The 21878-nt window shown below is 42.0% G+C and overlaps 1 protein-coding gene across 3 annotated transcripts in view; it reads left to right on the top strand.

Moving 5' to 3' along the window:
- Positions 1-21878, top strand: part of bach2b (BTB and CNC homology 1, basic leucine zipper transcription factor 2b) — a 102110-nt gene that overhangs the window by 42287 nt on the left and 37945 nt on the right. The window contains exon 1 of one of the 3 annotated variants that reach the window (XM_039781810.1): positions 12619-12882. The exons of the other annotated variants lie outside the window; for them this stretch is intronic. The gene's annotated coding sequence lies outside the window, so the exon portion shown is untranslated. Of the gene's footprint in view, positions 1-12618; positions 12883-21878 lie in introns of those variants that run through there. 3 annotated transcript variants of the gene reach the window in all.

Consider the following 21878-nt stretch of genomic DNA (forward strand, 5'->3'; position numbering starts at 1 on the left):
GTGGACTTGGTCCACAGCAACCCTACCAATCAGTCCCAAAACCTCCCAGTTAGAGAGGAAATGATCTAAACATATTCTTTATAAAACCTCCCAGTTAGAGAGGAAATGATCTAACATATTCTTTATAAAACCTCCCAGTTAGAGAGGAAATGATCTAACATATTCTTTATAAAACCTCCCAGTTAGAGAGGAAATGATCTAACATATTCTTTATAAAACCTCCCAGTTAGAGAGGAAATGATCTAAACATATTCTTTATAAAACCTCCCAGTTAGAGAGGAAATGATCTAACATATTCTTTGTAAATCTTTACAATCATTCCCTGAAAGAACCAATCAGGTCTGTCTTGTTAATGTTCTTCAAAACATGACATTTTTAGCGTGTAGCTCGCTAGCTACAAGTTAGTTGTTTCCAGAAGAGAACGGAGTTTGAGAACGCCAACACAGAGAGAGAGGAATGAGGGGGACAGCCGGTACATCAGGTTTTATACTGGAATTGTGCTTCTGTTGATCCAGACTACTTTGGGTCTAACTGATCTTATTGCATCTTCCATTTTACCAAGATGTTTTATCCATTAATGAGTCCTGAAACTCTTATTTTTCTAAATAGAAGAAAAGACCGGATTTGTCAGTTTGGTGAGCTAATTTTCCAACATAAAGAAAGGAAGGCTCTCCTGTTATTAGAGCAAGAAAAGCACAGGTGGAACTGCTAGCATTAATGATGGATCCATTCCAGTAAGCCATGCCATTGATGCAGCTGTCATTAATGTTAATAATTACCCCTGTGCTTTTGTTGCTATGATAAATCCAAATGTACACTGTGAGAGGATTCTGTCATAAACTGCCAAAGCCAAAGTTTCTACAATATCTGCATGGCAGCTACATACCTACGATAGTGGGCTGGAAAATGCAGTTCACTATTGTACTTCCAAGCTTCACTGATACAACATATCATAAAAAATGAGAATCAATCAGGAAGTCAAAATGTTAAAAATACATAGCAGTAGGAGATGTTGCACAGACATTAGGAAAAACCACCATGAAGTGCAAAAAAAAAACCTCCCTACAACTCAAACTCGTCAGTTAAAACCATCGATGGGATAAGGCACCTTTAACTTGATTACTTGATAACATGGAGATTTTGCAGTTATTGATATTGATGTATAATAAATGAAACCGTGCAAACAGGTATGACGGGCCTCTTTATGTTTGCTCATACTGAGTAATCCTCACATAGCTGCTACATGTGTGTGGCCCTGCACGGCTCTGCCTCGGTGGGAATGGGGAAGTGAAATAGAGTCTGAATGCCCCCACCACCTCCACCTCCAGTCTGTGTGTGTGTCTGTGGAAGAATGGGAGGGGATGCATGTCCTACGCCAACCCCGGTGCTTTGTGAGCTGTTTACGAGTCTCGTCTGTAGCCCAGCACCTCCACCACTCTCCGCCCCCGTCACTCTCCGCCCCCGTCACCTCGCCGCACACACTTTGTTGTGACGAGTCTGAGCAACTGTTAAGAAACAAGATTACGACAGCCACACAGGATGTGAAAGAGTTCAGATTCAGTCAGCTTCTCGCATAAACCATCAAATTATATCTTGTCGGCCGTGTGACAAGTCACAGTCAATTTAACAAGCAAAGAAGGCAAGAGCTCACAATGTATCTTTTGGAAAAACTAATTTTGAGGCAAAACAGCAGCCGTCAGTTTAGTTGACGTCAGCTCTGTCCTCAAATCACCTTCAGTCAGCAGAGGGATGATGAATGGACCATGACTCACTCCGGGCTGTTGTCCTGACAGGTGAAGTCTGAGCTGGGGCTTTTACGAGTTCTGTGAGCTGCAGAGGTGAGAAAAGTTCACCAAATGAGGCAAGTGAGGACCAGAGGCACTGCTGAGCCACGCTAGTAAACTGTGCTCATGCTGAAGCTTGTGTGTGCAACAAAAAGCAGAAAACATGGCTACAACCAGTGTACAACAGTCCACCCTGCCCTGAATTGACTTCAGTTCCACCTAAACCAGTTAGCCAACATGCTGCCAAGAGCCAAATGCTCACCATGCTGAGGAAACCGTCTCAGCAGACAAACCAAATCCCCAAAACCTATACAAGACAGTCCGAGTCAACTGTGGTCAACCATGATTGATTACTTTTTCTGTTTGTCTTAGTAAGCAGCACTACTCAGATTGTAGATCTTAAAGATTTTAGATGAATTCTTATAAGGTTACTTATACCTGATGGATCAGTGGTCCTGATGGATCTGATCCTGATGGTCCTGATGGTCCTAATCAATGCTTCTGCATGATGAGATGTAGAAAAATGACACTGTACTAGATGACGTTCACACTGTACAGAGTGGCAGGCGTGTGTCACAGAGTTATTGAGCTCATGTTGCCTGTGAGTCGATGGCTGGCTTTACATTAGATCATATTGAGCAGCGAGCTGGACCGGGCAGGGAAGTGGGACATGTGTAGGACTTCACCTACACATACACAGGGCAGAGAGAGCCGCTGGTTAGGGTCGAGTACCTACTTCTGACATGTGGAACAGCACTCCTGGGAAATAAATCACCTACCATCACATCATCCAGAAGTGCTCTTCTCTCATGTTCCCTTTTCTTCTCCGGTACACCACATGTCCACTGCTTCATCTGCCAAGTCTTAGCCCTTATCGTTAAAATTGTTGTAATCTCTGACTGTACTGGTCCATTATGGACGAGATCTTCACTATTGCTTCCCTGTGAAGTTATTTCCAGCTTGCTTGCCTGGATGTGCAGCACACTTAATAATAATAATAATAAATTGAATTTATATAGCGCTTTTCATGGACTCAAAGTCGCTTTACAGGGCAGGGTAGATTATAAAAACATAACAAAACAAAACGAGCAAACAAAACAAGTAGAACAAAACAAGAAACAGATGAAAAAGGGAGGGGGGCAGGTGGACTATGGGTAGGCTGAGGTGAAGAGATGGGTCTTGAGGCGGGACTGGAAGATGGTGAGGGACTCAGAGGTGCGGATCTCTTGGGGGAGGGAGTTCCAGAGCCTGGGAGCTGCTCTGGAGAAGGCTCTGTCCCCAAAACAGCGCAGGTTGGACTTTTGGATGGAGAGGAGACCGGCTGAGGTGGATCTGAGGGACCGTGAGGGTTGGTAAGGGGAGAGGAGGTCAGTGAGGTATGAGGGGGCCAGATGGTGGAGGGCTTTATAGGTGAGGACCAGGATTTTGTAGGTGATCCGGTGGGAAATGGGAAGCCAGTGGAGTTGTTTTGACTCCAACGTACCTGTGTTTCCAGACCTCAGCAACTGCCTTTGAAAGAAGTCCTAACAAAAACTGCACATTGTCATAAATTATCCTTTGATATCAGATATGTACCTTAATGATACTTTATTTTGTGATCAAATAAAATACCTAATAAAGCTAAGTAAATCTGTTCTTACATAAAGACAGAAAAGAAGACTTTGAAAGACAAAAAAGACTTATTGAGAAAGTGTATCTTTCGCCATGTGTAAATATGTTGAAAACAACATGCATCATATGGTTTTGTTGTGGAGTTGTAGATTGCCCATTGGCCCACAGCAGTATATCCTAATAATGGTAGATAATGATGGGAAAACAGGTCCCAGAGCAATGCTTTAAAGTTATTAAAGCGAAAGAGGCTGAGGCCAAGCCCAGCCTCTCCATGTTAGCGTCTGCAGGATTCCAGACAGTTAGAAGAGTTTGTTCCTGATAAAAGCTTGAGGGGGGAGTTCATGCAGTCTGTGTGTGGTCATGTTTGTCCCCACCCACCTCAGCAGATTAGCTACACAGTTACTGCTTAGCAGAATGTCCAGGATCTGTGTGAAACACGTCCAGCAGTCCTGAAACAAGTTCATCAGACGCTCTCCATGAAGAGGCTGCTGTTGTTAACGCTGGTGGCTGAACTCTCCCTCCTGTAGCTTGATTTTATCAAACATAATCATAATGGTTGCTGTCCCAGAATGCCCTCATGTTCCATAATAAAGCTGAGATGTATATATTTTTTTCATAACCTCAACTGCATGATGCAGAGATTTGTTTTTTGCATAATGGAAATTTAAAGGGCAAGAATAATGACAGATTAGACATAAACCTAGTATACTCTTTGACATGAAGCTTTTTTATGTTTATTCTGTCATCTGGCCAGTTTGGGCCGTTATGAATCCATTGAAGGATTAGGCAGCTAAAAATAGTGTCTTACAACAGTCTTCCCCATAAACAAACAGCCCTGTCTGCCAGCCTTTCAGCGAGTAATTTGCAGTGTGCAGAGAGGTTGACCTCGGTTAGGAAACAACGGCAGGATAAAGAAGGGCCATTTAGCCCTGTTTAGAGCTTAAGAGTGAAACTCTCACAGGCCGCGTCCACTGTGTGGCAGCTGCACAGCCACAGACGAGCTAAAATGCTTAGGGCGCTCAAGCAGAGATATGCATCAATCATGCCTTCCAAGAACTGTGTGCCACTAGAAAAGACAAGGTCCTCCCGCAGACCGTCGTCCAACCTTTCATTTCAGCCAACGCTGCCGCTCATCCACAAATAGCAGCAGCTTGCGTCTGCGTTTTCTCCCCCAGAGGTTTCCACAGGCTGATCTGAGAGGAAGGCTGGCCTCCTCCGTCACTCATATTTGCCCTGCACTTGGCTTCAGGCTGAGTTAGAACGGCAGGGGAGAGTGACCTTTGAGACACGGGCTATTTCTGCTACCTGTTCAATGACAATTCTAAAGTAGTATAAAAGTAGAGTCATGTAGGTTTCTCCTGCAACAGTTGTTATTTGTAGCACAGAGAGAGTCATGTGTTTCTGGAAGTAGCAGCTGGAGCACCAAATTAGGGCTTCAATTAATGATTATTTTCATTATCAATTAATTGGATTATTTGTTCATTAATTGACTGTATGAAGCCTGAAGAATATAAAATAGGAATAAGAAATTTAGCACATTGACCATACATATAGCTTCAACAGAGTCAAGCTGTAAGTGCCAGTGATTTGCCACAGGTTTCTTGACAATTCTCTAGTTCTTATGCCAATTTGGAGATATTGTAGCAGTCAGAAATTCTCAATATCTCAGACTCAGCTGTTCCCACTCGGCTGCTCATAATGACAGTCTGAACAATATGACATGAACGTGGTTCTGTAGGCTCGTCACTAAGAGCAACTCTTTTTACATGTCATTTGATCCAATATTTATACTACAAATGTTTACTTCATTGCAGCAAGCAGAACACCTCTCTGACTGTGATGGAAAGTTGCATGGTTCCAAATCTGAACTAGTTACACTAAAAGAACATTTGCATATGAGTTACGTTAATTCCTCTATGATTCACTCGGGAATAAAACCAAGCATAAAAATTTCCCTCAGTCACTCTCTGCATGTTTGCTCGGAAAGGGAAACTTACATGCAGAAAAGGACTTACAGCAGATGAACAGTAAACGGCTTCTGGCATATCAAGGTGCTTTGCTTTTAATATCGGATTGCCTGTATTAGAAGGTGGATAGACAATCTGCAGTCACTACAAAGACTGCACTTGATGATGAATCGGATATTTAACAAAGAGTCTGTTCTGTTGAGTGTTTTGTTTAAATCATTGCTCCTTTTGTAGTGTGAGAAAAACCCAATCACATCAGAAGAGGATCAATACGTGAGAACAAACAGTCCAGCTCTGGCTGGCTGCGTGTTGCCTATAGATATGGTGTTTTCAACTGATTATTGGATTAGTCATTTCCAGCTGTGATGGAAAAATCAATCACACATCACTCAGAAAAATGTCATCATACATACCAGTGTGTTTGCTGAGCTGTGAGTTCAGGTTCCTGCCCTCCAGAACCACTGGCCTGCTGCTGCCCTCTGTGCTCTTTCTCCTTGAACGTGTTACAATTCAGTGTTTTAATCAAGAAGAAATCAATAATCCCAGAGATAAATATTGATCTTCTGAGTATTGACTGACTGGGCCAAGACTGAGTTATTGGAGCAGTGGCCTTTCACTTGGATGTGTTGGTGTGTGTGTGTAAGGTTGCAGCCATCAGGGCTTCTTCACCCAGACTGTTACTGTCCCAATGTGAACGTCCACAGCACACATTAATAGTCAGATTGCTACACTGTTTACCAGATTGCTCTAATGGCTGCATGACACAGCTGGCCCACCCATGTGTGAACAAGTCACAGCTCTGCTTTTTTTCTCTGCCAGCCTATGACACAAGAAAGGTTGATGTCACAGGTTGTGGAATTAAGCTTTAAAGGAACACACCGACTTATTGGGACTTTATCTTATTCACCGTATCCCCCAGAGTTAGATAAGTCCAAGCAGTGCTACTTCTGCTATTTGGGTGGAGTGATATCCTTGCAGCACCTGAGAAGCCCCAAGCATAGAGTAGCAGTGCTTCGCCTTTCTGAGAATATAGTTCCCAGTTTATATACGGTTAGAAGATGGCTGTGTGTCAAGTGACCTTGTTATTTGTACACGCTGTGACTCTACAAATCACAATATGTAAATAGGAACATGTTGGCGTTATTTTGTCACTTATTGGGAGCAGTAGGCTAGATGGAGCCGGTTACCTCCAGGATCTGTGCTAAGCTAAGCTAACGCTGGAGCCGTCAGACAGAGTTACAACACGCACGGAGATGAGAAGGGTATGTATGGACTAGTCTAACTCTGGGGGATATGGGGAATAAGACAAAGTCCCAATAAGTCGGCTTGTTCCTTTAAAGAAATTTGAAGGATTCTTTTTATCTTGATTTTGAAATGTATTTGATGGGGTCATCAATGTTTTTACAGTTGGAACCAGACATTTGAAGTGTTCAGTGGTGATGCAGTTCCTCCTCCCTGCGAATATTTCCACTGTGACTGACTGTGATGCTTGAGCGTGCGAAGGTGTCCAACAAATAAGTACTGCTTTCTCTTCTCAGGTTGAGTCATCAATACTGCTGCCCAAAAGCCACTAAACCGCACTCTGTGTCACATGTGCGCACACTTGAAACCATAACCTTTCATTCTGTGCCATGTCACTTGATTTTAAGCAGTCGGGGCTTGTGATGGCGTACTTTGACACCTCTGACTGATATATGAAGCATGATGCTCTGCACTGATGCTTTATAGTAGATCATGTGATTAGCCAGGACTCCCTTGTAAAAGAGATTCAGATTTTCCATAGGAATTTTCCTGCTAAAATAAATAATAACAAATATATTATGAATTTTGTCTGTTAGGAGAGTGTTTCCTCTATAAGCATGTGTTTGAATGACACAGTCCTGAATTTGTGACTTATTTTTGTGATATTATTTTATGGCTCTCAGTCATGTGAGGCCGACAGAACCTGTGTAGGTACCTGCGTTCAAATCAGTGAAATCAGCTGACTTATGATTGCTCTGAAAGAGCTACGAAACCTGCCAACCCTTGCACACGAGTCAAGCGGCGGTGCTTCACCAAATGCTGTGAAATGAGCACAGTGGTTACAGCAACCACAGAGAGAGACGAGCACCGCAGCTCCTGAGGTTGTGTGCACCAGGGTCATTGATACAGCAACATATCACAATACACTGGCACCAATATCACTCTGTGTGTTCTTGTGATGCTGCAGACATTCATCTCTGAAACTCTCCTGCTCTCTGGCAGATGATGAGTCCATACACTGCACATGTATTCATCTCCGTTACTCTCTTATGTAATAATTCCTATTTTTTCAAAAATCATTTCAGTAATCAGTTAGTTGCGCAGTTGTCATGCGGGATCTTAGGAGACAAAAGCAAATTTCAAGGTCCACTAGCTACCTTTTACCGGAGCTTTTGACTGCATCACACAGTCAACGGCTCAGTTCAGAGAAGTGTGTGAGTTAAAGTCTTTTCTTGGCCAAAATTGTATTTCAAAGGTCAAAAATTATCCACGCTTAACTTGCAAAGTTGCCTATATTCACCTATGTGAGATTCCAGCATTATTAATTTATTAATAATTGAATACCTGAGTTTTGGTACCTATGCCAAGGTTATAATCGTTAATGAAAACGAACGAAAACTAGATGGGAAAAAACATTGTCGTTAACTGAAATATAAATAAAAATGAGGCATTGCAAAAAAACATAACTAAACTAAAACTGTAATGTCTGTTTGCAAAACTAACTAAAATAAAATAAAATTATCGAGTAAATGTCCTTAGCTTTCGTCTTTGTCAATGTCTTTCATAGAGCAAATAACGTTATATCTTTCTGTCCATGACATTACCCGTAGACATGTATAGTTTCCAACTGGGAACTCAGAAATTCCGACATTCCATGTCAAATTGAACACAACATAGTCCCTGCCCCTATTTGTCCTATTTGATTATGACTGTGTCAGATAAAGTCCCTTGCAGTGGAAGATGGTAAAATATGTGGACAGTTTATTAAAGGGAAAAATCCCACGAAATTGAAAGTACATTTGAGAAGCACGCACAAGGAGGCTAACCTAGCTTACCTTAACAAGCAGTGACAGGGCAAGGAGAACGCAAAGCCCCCTTCCCCCGGAACAGAAGCTAACCCCGGTACAGGGTCTGGATGTGTGGGTACAGGGCATGGATGTGTGGGTACAGGGCATAGATGTATGGTTACAGGGCCTTGATTTGTGGGTACAGGGCCTGGATGTGTGGGTACAGGGCCTGGATGTATAATGTTATAAAACCGTGTGTACGCACACCTGTAAGCACTTTCCCTTTATAAATCAGAGATTACCTACAAGCGTGCGTACGTGGATCAGCCTCTTATCCCACCCTGTACACGCCCATTTTTAACCATAAATAGTCAATGCAAAGCACCTCGTGAATGCTGATCAGTGTATGAATGACACTGGCAGTTGTTACACCGAATCATGATGACTGGTGGAGAAAAAGCTAAAAACTTCTCAAACGTTCAGGAATTGATGCAAATTGAATTAGAATTTCGACCTGTTCTTGCACAGCGTATGGAACCCTGATCTATAACTGCATGTATTAATAATACGTCCAAAACGGCAGGCATTACGGCACTCGGGGACAGCTTCAATATATCAGATGTATCTGATAAGATTTAACAGAACTATATATTATATGCAAACAAGCCTTAGTGATAAAGTTGAAGATTATATATAATATAAAAAAAAAACGGGATGGCACGGTTCTGGCACGTTGCCCTCTCTACTGGACCCAATTCAGTACATAGATCCAAGAGCTCAGCTTTAGAAAATCTAAATCTGCATATTAGCCAGTCATCGTCATGGTCCCTGAAGTCTCTTTCTCTCCTGATTCTTCCATTGGTGTAGTCCTCCTGCAGGGCCAGCAGGGCCATCATGCAGCATTACGCACAGGGGTCACCGCAGTCTTTATATGTTTACAACAATTTGTGATTGTTAACACCTTGCTAACACAGCATCAACTAGTGGTATCCCCCACCCCGAGATACAATCTGAAGATGAAAGGAAGTCTAATAAGGAAACACACTTTTCTTCATGCAGGTTTTGTTATGAACAGTATTAAGGTTCAGACTGATAACGAGGACATTAAGGGTAGCGATTGTGCCAGAATAACGGCTGTATTTTCAGACTTTGACATTTGATGATATATGCACAGTTTTAAAGACAGATTAGTTATTTACACTGTGTTCTGCTGTTATCTAATGCTAGGGTATTTGATGCTATTCTGTATTCTATGCAGTCGGGCCATCTCCTCCTCCTGCGCTCCGTAGCGGACAATGTGACGGTGAGACAGCGCCAATTAAATATTAAGAACAAATTTCGATTTAAGATTTGAGTTGGAGGTGTTTATGGAACAGTATCACTTCCATAAAATAACACTGCTGGATTTCACCTTCATGGTAACGTGGATGATATGGAGTGAAGAAATGTGCGTGAGGCATCAAAACTAGAAAATATTATGAGTAATAGTTATTCCTATTTACTTTCTGCAGTCTGACTTCAGTTCACCACTTCACCATCTGCGTCACCAATTCCCATTTTGTCTCCAAAATGTGCGTACGCATGGGTCAGAGTTTGCGTGGAGGACCGCACATTCTCCCGTCAAGTTTGTTTTTTATAAATCACAACCTTTGCGTGGGAAGTGGCGTACGCACATTTTCAGCCCCGTTTTGTGCGTACGCCACGTTTATAAATGAGACCCCTGTTCATGTCTGTCTTCTTCTCTAGTCTATTGGCTATTTAGGTTTTATCTCTTTATCTATTCTATCTAGGTAAGTGACACACGTCACTTACACATTTTGTACTTACTGCAGTGTCTTGTGGAGACTCTTTACATAGTTGTGATCATCATATGTACATTTTATGTACCGGTGTTATTGTTGAATACATTGTGAATACATATTTCTAAAATTGTATGATGTTTTTGTTGAGTTATTATTACACAATACTTTTTCTGACCTTTTTGAAACCCCCGACAAATAACCCCCATTACAAAAAGACTAAAACTAATAAAAACTAAACTAAAATTAAGCATTTTCAAAAAATAAAAAATAAACTAAACCCGCTTTAAAAACTAATTAAAACTAAACTGAATTTGAAAACAAAAAGTCAAAACGAAATAAAAATAAAAACTAATGAAAAATTCAAAACTATAATAACATTAACCTATACAATACCAAAATGATTCTCTTTGAACAATGTAAACATGTTTCACAACTTCTTGTTTTCATTTAACATCAAACCTGTCAGTGTTCAGATTTTGTTTAAATATGAGGAAGTATTTGATCAGAGATTAGAGAAAGTCCCAATCTGCCCAAGCATTCCATGCAAACTCTCGATGCTTGGTGGCTTAAGCATATCTCCTAGTAAATATGTTCATCTAGTACTACATTTGGAGAAAACATAGATTACTTCACTGGCTGTGTTTGTTTGTTTTTTCAATCCAAAATGTGTGGCGTCCCTTTGCAGCAGAGCCGTTGTGAGTGGGAGGCGGGAGTGGAGGGTGGTGCATGCATGTTTTCATGAATTAAGTTTTCGTGAATTAACAACTTTCAGTCGTGAAAATGTATTTAAAAGTGCCACACATTCCTCAAATCAGACTTCTAAATGATCAAGTTTTATAATCAGAAGAAGAAATGCTGGTGTAATTGTTAAAATCCAGTATGATTGACAACTGGATGCACAGTCACCCTTTTTGACCCTTTTTGTGAAGAAAGAAAACAAGAACTGCAAGGTGCATTGTTAAGCAAGCTTGTTGGTGAATGGCTGAAAGACAGGAACTCCTCACATGGCCTTCTGCTCTCCTGTGTGGTCTTTCATGGCAGCCACAACTGCAGAAAAACATGTGACAACAGCACACACAAAGAAACGAGGAAGAGTTGGAATTTGCAGACATGTTGGACGTCTCTTTGTGCTCGTCAACGGTGTATTACAATCGGTTCCATCAGTAGATTGTTGTCTGTCATCTTCCTCACAGCCTGGCTTCGCAGCCCTTTGATCTCAGCTGGATACCATTGCTCCACTTTTGCACATTTATGCATGTTGCTACAACAACTAGAGTTCTTGTATGTATTCTTCAAACTTTAGATGTTGCACACGCAAGAGCAATGTGTGAAAAAGTGCTTTTCTTTACCTTATCAACGGTGTTATACCCTCCAGCCCCCTCACATACACACATGATCACACACGCTCTTGGCTTTGCACACACTCACACACACACACACACACACACATTCATGCGTACAGACATTGTTTTTGAAGGTATTGACGTGGGCGATGCCTCTGTGTCAACTCTTTCCTGTGGGGAGACTTTCCGCTTGCCTTTTTTCCATGAGTGCTCCGAGTGTGAGCTTTTTCACAAAATTGACGGTTGAATTTCAACTGCATGCACACAGTGAATTTATTGTTTGAAATAAAAGGCTTCCACCTCAGCCCTGCCCCCCACTCTTCACTGCAACTATTTCCTACCGGCCCCATTAATAATGCAGCACATAATCCAGTCTTGGGCAAACTCATGCTAGCATCCCTTTGGCCTGCCAATCACTGGCCTAATTAGCACAAGATCTTCTCTTTCTCTGGCTGCTGAAAACACACCACATATCCTGATCCCTGAAAGGCCACTTTCCCTCTCGGCGGTGATGGTTTCGGGATGTTTCGCTTCCATGGTGAGGTGGTTCTCTGTACTTGCAGATTGAGGTGTCTGTTTCCTTGTTGATTCAGCCAATCGCACAGGAAGAGGTTCAGACAGACAGAGTATTGTGTGAGCAGGTGTGCCTTGTCATTGTCGGTGTGAATATCGAGCACGAGGTAGATATGTTATTCCTTCTATATTCTGTCAAGGTCTATATTTGTCCTTTGTGGTGACTCTTGCACATTGTGCAGTAACATTTGGCTGCTGTGGTATTTACATTTAGGGCCGAAGCGGTGTCAAATAAAAACCAAATGACTCTGAGTCATGTTGAGTCACACCAAAATGTTGGGCAGACTGTTAAAAACTGAAAATCACATTCACCAATATCAAAGACATTGTTGTCAGACAAAGAGGAGCTTGAGTTCTAATATCAGCTGAAGGCCAACACAGAGCTGAGACACATTTGAAACAGCGAGCCCAGTCTATAGATAACTCCAGTGTTTCTATGACATGTGCAGCGTGTTACCATATAAGACAGCAATATGACTCACCCCGCTCACTAACCTACTATGTGGGAAGTCATGATTCATGCAAGCTGCATTTAAGCAGGCAGGGCCCAAAAATACTCTGGCATGCCATCACACAAACACATATACAACTATCACACTCACACACACACACACACACACACACACATACCTCACTTGCTCAGTCATACTCACCACCCACAGGCACTGATAGGCTCAATGCTGTCGGTAACATACAGTGAGAGACATTAGAAAGTTGTCAGAGCAAAGACTGGAATAACAAGATGACTGGATCTCTGCTGATGCCTTTCTGAGGTAACGCCAATGTATGCTTGCAGCTGACCATTTCCAAGGCTTCATTCTTTATCTTTTTTCTGTTACTTTGAATAGTTAAAAGATTATTCTTGAGATGTAAAAGTCAAGACTGGTTCTATGCAGCAGGTAGCTTTAGTGAAACGAATTTCATTGCATTTCAGCAATGCAACTATTCCTCGATAGCATACTATAGTATGTAATTTAATGTGGCCACATAGTGAACCCTAGCTCTGGGTGATGTTCTTTGCTGTTTGTCTTGATTCTATTCTTCGAAGTGAGCAGATATTTCACAAGCGATTAGTCAGCAATCTAATAATATTCATCTATTAATAGCTTCTTAAGTGTTGTTGTTGTGATACAGATGCAAGACACCACAATGTCTTACAAACACATCCTCAAACACCTGGCTAAGATGCAAACCGTGTGTTTCCACACCGTGGTCTTTTTGTCAATCACAGGGATGGAAACAGCCCAAGAGTTTTTTACTCAGGCTTTCACCACGTACTCTTGTTTGGTTGTCAAAGGCGTAAGCCTCAATGCATTTTTAATGCAGATGCTGGCTGCTCTGATAATGAGTTTCTTAGGATGTAATCCAGCTGCATTTGATGGTTTTATGTAGCTTGTGCTCCTCACTAATGGTTTCTTTTAAAAGGTAAATCTTGCCGGTGGTTTGAGTATTGATTCACGTGGTGGAGGTCACTGCCTGGACCTTTCCATCACTAAGAGATGAAGTAGCTCAGGTGTTAATTAGGCCGATTGCAGATAAATGCAGGTTTGTGCATTCTGGTCCACGCAGACGGACACTTGCTTGCTCTCACAGCTGGTCCCATTCATCAGCGTCAGCAGGAGCCCCGCAGGACAGGCCCAGTTCGGCAGCACCCTAACCTGGGTGTTGCTAAGGACATCACATGAAGGGACCTCAGCCATTTCAATCAGATCCAGGACAACATTTCCAGAGTCCATTTGAATCTTGTGCATATACTCAGTCCCCTGGTGGAAGCACACAGAGACAGTATTGATTTTTATCTGGAGCGAAAATCACTTGATCCATTTATAGATGGACTTGAGCATAATAACTCCAGCCGTAAGCCTGAGATGACTTTGTCCTCTATGTTGAACTTTCTTGAACATTTTCTATGGTAAAAACTGTACCTACACAGAGTGTGATGGACCTTGTCTTTTACTTTTATGCGATTCATTTTTTAGGATGTGTACGTATTTCATTAGGGCCTATGTTTTGGATTTAATTGTGAAATCCAAACACTCTCATTATGCTTCCACATTCCTCAGCATGTAGTCGGCAGAGCCTGGTGAGCATCAGCAGCATGTCTCAGACGTGGCTTCCGTGCATTTATTACCTCAGGATCAATATCAGCAACCCTGTGGCCTTCTAAAGGGCTGTGTCCTTATCAGCAGATTGGAGACGAGGACTCCTGCCATGGATGTTAGTGAACTTTCTGTGGTCGCAGTGGAAAGCCCCAAAAAACGGCTCGGCTTCAATCTTAAATGGAGGAAATTACTTCAGGGATTATTCATTATTAATTAATGCAGGACATTTCTTATTTACATTCATATTCATCATGCTTACCTCAAGGTGTGAAGGAATTTGTTGAAGCTGAAGTTTGTTAGAACACGTGGAAAAATCTCACCCCACTGGCAGATTAGTTCTCTTTTTATGTTTCAAGCCACTTCAGATTTTGAATTCATTCCTCAGTTACTTCCTAAGTAAGTTTGCTTGTTGCGATGCAGAGACCCATCAGCCTTCTTCCTCTAACTAAGAATGGCCTTTGCTCTAAAAATCATTTCTTTGTGATTTGACAGTGTTGGCTGAAGTGTTTCTGCTGAATTGATACTGTTCTCTAGGTGTATGATAGAGCCTGAACAGCATGGTGTTTGTCTAGGATACCAACATTTGCAGATGAAAAACACAGTGAGTAATTAAACAATTTCAGGAACGAACAAAACCAATCTTGATCACAGTGCATATGTATTGGTATTCAATGGGTTTTGCAACAGTTTCATAAGCTACAGAGGTCAGAGAGTTGTGTAGACGTAATCCTACTGAAGATTCAACGTAACAGTGAGAAACATCATATGTGAAGTGGAAACCTTGGATCAGAGTTATAGTCATTGGTGTATGTACGTGTGTGTGAATGGGTGAGAGGCAAATTGTAAAGCGCTTTGTCCAGTAATGTCGAAAGGCGCTATATAAATGCAGTCCATTCACCATAGTTACAACATTTTTACACAACCAATTCTGGATGATTGAATTTATTAGAAGCATTTTAACATTTAGACCAGTGTCTCAAACAATGAGTGTATATGTGTGTGTGTGTGTGTGTGTGTGTGTGTGTGTGTGTGTGTGGTGCGTGTGTGTGTGTGTGTGTGCGTGTGTGTGTGTGTGTGTGTGTGTGTGTGTGTTTGTGTGTGTTTGTGTGTGTTATTAGCAATATAGCCAGGGAGACATTTGATAAACGTTAGGAGCTCCATCCTCAACAACATTCTCTATTAGGGCCCAGATAGACCGGTCCCAGTTTAATCCATCCCCGTGCCAGATATCCCTGTTGATGCTCCTAATGAAGCATTAACACGTTTCTGATGATCTCTGCAGTTCGTCCTGCAGCCAAGCACCACTCTGGGTGTGATTAGCACCACCTCTTGATACATTTTAAAGAAGACCACCTCTGGTGCATGAATGTACAATGTACATGTTTCAAGATGTTGGTACCATCTTAAACATGAACTGAAATGTTTAAACTTTGTAAAGTGAAAATGTCATGAAGTTTAAATGTACAGTAGTGTTTAAAAATCCTTCATTTATTTTACAGCAAGTCAAGGTGTTCCCTCAGCCTGGAGACACACATTTATAACCGGAAGCCTGCGATTCAAACCAGTGGCATGAAGTTTGAAAGAAGGACAGGGTTTAAAAAAAGATAGTTGCGTTATGTATATTAATGTAGTATTTTCGGAGCTTGCACTATAAGCTGGAAGCCAATCCACAATACTAAATAAATCTGGCAGTGCCAAATTTGAGTCCCAAATCCGATGCCACATATTTTATTTTATTTCATCCATTGCAGACAAGCAGGCCTACACAGCTTTTTGCCTATCTATCTATCTATCTATCTATCTATCTATCTATCTATCTATCTATCTATCTATCTATCTATCTATCTAGTTTTCGTGCTTCCCACTGGCCATTGTGTCTCTGCTGTACCATTTTGAATCAAATTTCATTGCAATATGGCAATATCTTGGAGCAAGTATTAAAAACTGTCAGACAGACTAATGGATATATGTACTATCACACACTGCCCAACACTGCCACAAAAACTAATGTGGGGGTATGGGGAAGCAGATAGTTTCATTCGAGGAAATGAAACCCCTCCAAAAATATCATCTGCATGTTACATTCAAAGACAATACATTACAGAATGAACTTTGTGGCTGAAAATGCTTCTGCTTGCATTTGTCATAAAGCAGACCTGTAATTGATTTTCATTTGAACTGTACGTGGTAATTTACACTCAGGGTTAAGACTTCCATTTACCTCCCCATCATCATCAGCACCATCCATGTTGACATTTGCCGCCTTGTTCTGCTCCAAGGGCATTTATTGCCATGTTCTAATTTGATAATTCCAATTAAAACCATGTTCATCCTGAGTGTAATTACAGTCACCTGGCAGGAGTCCTCCCCCTAACTGTGCACAGTGACACAGTGTTCATGTTTTTGTCCCTCTGACTGGACTGGCTCAATGGATAATGTTATTAGACTGTAGCAGCAGCAGTTGGGACTAACCTTGTTTATTACAAGGAGCCACGGGGTGCTTTGTGTTGTGTCATAATCCGACCATGTAGATGTTCCATTTGACAAAATCAGCCAGTAACTCAAGAGATGGTAAAATTATTGTCCCACAGTCAGCTGTGCTTCATACCTCCTGTCTGTGATTCTGTTATTTGCAACAGCTCAACACTTGCAGCTGGTGTTTCTCAATGTGGGCCTCATTCTGCTCCGTGCTGATTTATTGGGCCCTAATCTGTCAGGAAATGATGGAAAACATTACCAATACGTTAATATATCTGTTGCCTTTCCAGCAAAGATTCTGAAAATTCATGCTGATCACACAACAGCATTTCTTAGACTTAAGTGTTAGACATGGAGCAGGACAGTCCTTATTATTCCAACGTGGTTCTTACTTTGGTCTTTACCATTGTTTCAATTGGTAGTAATGACATTATATTCACCAAGTTCATCGCTGACATCTGGGAACACTTGTGCATCTGATGATCTCAGCACTGACTTTGATTAAGTATAGTATTATAGTACAATGTTGTCATGACTGATAGATATGATGGCCAAAACTATAAAGATAAGACCCAAGTCGTCAATTTCCACTCAAGGTCCACTGATTGGCTTGTTCTGGAGCTTTTGCCCGCATCACAGTTGAACTTTAGATAGAAAAAAGATCTATTCTGAGGCATGCACATGACCATGCACAGGAGTGTAATACCTATTCGCCTGCAGGAAGCTTTCATACTGTATCTATCATCATTGGTGTTGATTCAAGGGGAAATAAACAACGTGAAAAGACCTTGCATTGCTCTTTGGCCCGTCATTGTGCTGTAGATGTCTCAGAGGAATGTGTTGTGATATAAGCTTCCTGAATGGTGTTTTGTTATGATAGGAGCAGTCATGAATCTGCCACTGGGGGCTCAGTTCAGCCCCCGAAGTCTGTCCGCCCTCGCTCCTTTATAGATTTCATTCCGTCATGCCCCGCCTCTTCCTTCCACACACCCTTCACATTATTCAGCTGAGGCCCTGAGAGAGAGAGAGGGCACATTATGACACACTGTCACACACTACCACCCCTCCTGCTTAAAGTCCCCAAACTAAGACGTCGTCATATGAGCCAGTCGGGCCAACGCTGACTCAAACATCCTGCCGTGTGCCCAGTTCAACTCACTGATGTGTTTTTTCCCTCGGCTGTTTGTTGGTCCGGTCTTCGTTCTGCTCTTCTAGCGCACTGATGCATGAAAATAAAGATTTACTGATTCTAGGGGGGATTATCTGACCTACCCCCTAGGGTATCTCAGCTGCGTTTCCATGGTAACAATCAGTGACACCTGGGATCTGCTGATAACCGACAGAAAATAGAAAAACATGGTTCACACTTTGTTGTGTGTTGCAGATGAATTAATGTGCCTGTAAGCCTGTAGTAATCTTTCTTGTATCTGTTAAATTCTCCCAACAGGCACAAGTTCTCTTTGTAGCTTGTGGGGCTGAAATGATAAATGCATTCATCAGTTAGTCAACATGACATTAATTGACAACATTTCAGATGATGGAAGTGATTTATTAAGCAAAAATGCAAAAGATTGGCTTGTTCCAGCTTCTCCAATGTGATGATTTGCTGTTTCAATTAAGTTTATAAATTGAATTTCTTTGGGTTTCTGGCAAGCCGTTTGAAGACATGACATTGGGCTCTGGGAAACTGCACTTTTCACAGTTAGTTGCAGTCCTGCACAGTCTGTCATTTTAGTTTGACAATAATCTTTAATTTACCCAGAATGCATTGTAAATTACTTTAACTTAAAGGTATAGAACGAGTTCTTGTGAATTATGCATATGTGCTTTGTCTCGGAGAGTGAGGTGATAAGATTGATGTCAATCTTGTGTGTGGGTTAAATACGTAACTGACATCAGAACATGGTTAGCCTAGCTTAGCATAAAGGCTAAGCATTTAACTTCCCTAGAACCACAAATTGATTAAACAAAAACAATGTTTAACTTTGGACAGGCTAGCTGTTTTCCCTGCTTCCAGTCTTTATGCTAAGCTAGGCTAAACACATCGAGTTTCCACCTCTGTACTCAACAGACATGAAACCGATATGAATCTTCTCATCCCTCTCTCAAAATAATACTTTTGGATTATTAACAATTGAAGATTTGGATAGTTTTGTGCCAGCAGAAGATTGAACAGTTGGTATAACTGTCTGACTGTTCAGCTATTGTAGTAGTAGTAGTAGTAGTAGTAGTAGTAGTAGTATATAGTAGTGTAGTAAGTCTATCTAGTTCCAGAGAGGGAACACTTCTGCAGTGAGAGCATGACTTCTGTTAAACTAAACAAACTAAATAGAAAGAAGCAACAGAATACATCTGAGTAAATACTGTGAACCAAAGACTCCAACTGTGTGTTAGTAAGCATCAATATGCAGTGAGGCAGCAGCAGGTACAGTCATACAGAGCCTCCATTTACATTGAAGGCTGTGACAGGTCAACATAATGAGAGCACCTTCTGGACAGCATGGCAGCTTGGAGCGCTGCACCATAGCTCCACAAACAGAACGGCTACAATGGGTAATGCAGAGCTAACATTAGCGTTCATTAGCCTGCCTCAGATCAGCAGGTTTGCACCAGGAGCAGCCAGTGGCACACCCTGCAGTCAGCTCAGACCGCTGCTGGAGCGCACTCATCACCATCACGCTGGGCTTTATGGCTACACAGGAATGGTAGCAACTCACCCAGAAGGTTGTGTTAGTGTGGCAGAAAGAGCTGCCGTCAACAACTGACCCTGGAATTCACAAAAAGGAAAAGAAATCTTTTGCATCCATCAGCACTTCTAATCACAATTCCGCCACAACCTGCTATTTTGTGGTGTGTTTGTCTCGGTTTGTGTCTGTCTGTATGAGTGTATGTATGTATAGAAATGCATGCACTGTGTGTGTGTGTGTGTGTGTGTGTGTGTGTGTGTGTGTGTGTGTGTGTGTGTGTGTGTGTGTGTGTGTGTGTGTGTGTGTGTGTGTGTGTGTGTGTGTGTGTGTGTGTTTGTGTCATCCCACTGCGACAAACCATCTGAAGTCCAAGTGAAGCGAAATGTGCATTCCAGGGCAGAAATAGCATGTTTGGATTTCTCTGAACCTCGCAACCGCATCTGGAAACTGGAAACATTATTCTTGGAAGACAGGTCATTATCATAGGAAGCCTACAGAGAAATGTTTGGTAGAAATAAGCAAACTATACAACAGTTGGACTAGCAGAACCACAGGAAAGTCTGGACTGACATAGTTGTTCCACAACAGAACCCACAGCAGACACTCCAGTCAACTCTGTCACAGTTAACAACCTGCATCTACAAATGGCCAGGTATTAAAAGACTTTAATGCAATGTATGGCTTAGTATAGCCCCGCAAAGCCAGACCACAGTTTCCACTTCCTTCATTGTGGACTAGACTAAGGACGCATTTGCTGGTGTCAGACTTCATTTCATCGGCTGTACACATAGATCAGAATCAGAAGACTTTATTGTTCCCCTCAGGGAAAATATTTAGTTGCAGTTGCTCACAGTCAGGCAAAAATAAGAGTAAGAAAAGATCAAGTGTACAAAGTAAATAAAGCAACATAGCTATAATAAGAAATAATTAAAAACGTTAAGTAGATGAGGTTACAAGTAAGATTAGGTTACAAAAGAGATTGTTTCAAATGGAGATAGTAGATGATTGACAAGAGCTCTCTCTGTGTCGATGTCTGTGCTGTGATTAATCTTTGCTTCTGGTTTTCAAAGATGCTGATTGTTCTAGAAATGCTCTCAACTGTTACTCAAAATCAGATTCTTCATAAACCTGAGGTCAAAAATAGGTCATGCACTCATTGAGTCATGTCATGTCTACGTAGATGCTCATGGCATTTAAGAGTTTTTAAAGGTGACAAGGTACATAATCAGCCGAAGGGACAGTGGTGGCCTAAAGGTTAGAGACGTGAGCTTGTGACCGGGAGGTCGTTGGTTCAATCCCCAGAACGACAGGATAAAATCTGGGTGGGGAAAGTGAAAGAACAGCGCTTGTCCCTTCCTCATTACCACCACTGAGGTTCCCTTGAGCAAGGCACTTAAAGGAGAATTCCGGCCAATTTTTATGTTAATCTTGATCGCAATAGCTACTCGAGTACTTTCGAAAAAAACCCGACCCGAATCAGTGCGGTTAACACGGAGAAGCTGCAGCTACGTACTACAAGCGTCCCCTGAGCTAAAACGGCAGTGCTCGGGGCAAGTTTTAGAGTGCCTTTGTGCCTCTTAACAGACACAAAATGCAATTAATATGTCTGTGCCACATGAACAGGGCCCTTACGTGTCAACAAGATGCGTTTTCAACTCAGACATTGTTTAAATTCACCTACCCTGGTCCCTGTCTCGATCCTGCCGGTAGCTAGCTTGCCCTGCTAGCTGATAGCCGTTAGCTGCTAGCTGCCGTTTGGTGAGTGTATTCTGACAGGCTTCTGTGATAATCATCCCAATAACAATCCACAGAGCGGTGGTGGTGTGGCTATGTCCTCCAGAGGACAGGTCATGTCACGTCTTGAAGTGTATTCCCCCCTAAAAAAAACAGTAGTGCGGTAGTAGCTGTTAGCTGCTAGCGGCCCTCCGGTGAGTGTGTACAGCCAGATGGCTGTTAGCTGCTAGCGCTGCCGTTCGGAGAGTGTATTCAGCCAGGCATCTGTAATAATCATCCCAATTAAAATCCACGGGCCCGGTGGGCTGGTGGATGCCCTGCATAGGACAGATCATGCCGCCTACGTAATGTTTAGATTATTTCCCCCTCAAAATAGGTAATTGAGCACTGTAGTGGTTATGACCATATCAGTGACTATGTAACTACATGGAAACGGGATAAACGATGTCTGTGGCTTGCACAGTAATAGCGTTACTGAAGCTTAGCGGTTGCATCGCGCTGTCTCCTGGGAATTCAGTTGTAGCAGAAAAAGGTAAACAGTAGTGTGCAGATTGGAGCGTAGTGTGTGAAGAGTGAAAAGCGGAGTTGTTTATAAGGGAAGAAGCTTGGAGTATGAAGAATATAGCAGATATACAACACACGGAAGAGCCTTTTGAGTTTGATGGTCGTCCTTATTTATTCGAACCCGAGTATACAGACGAAGAACTAGCCTCAAGAGTTGGAAAGAACGAGACTGACAGAGAGAGGGGAAACAGGCAGATGAACTTG

The sequence above is a fragment of the Perca fluviatilis genome, chromosome 18 (assembly GCF_010015445.1).
Source record: "Perca fluviatilis chromosome 18, GENO_Pfluv_1.0, whole genome shotgun sequence".
Classification (NCBI taxonomy): Eukaryota; Metazoa; Chordata; class Actinopteri; order Perciformes; family Percidae; genus Perca; species Perca fluviatilis.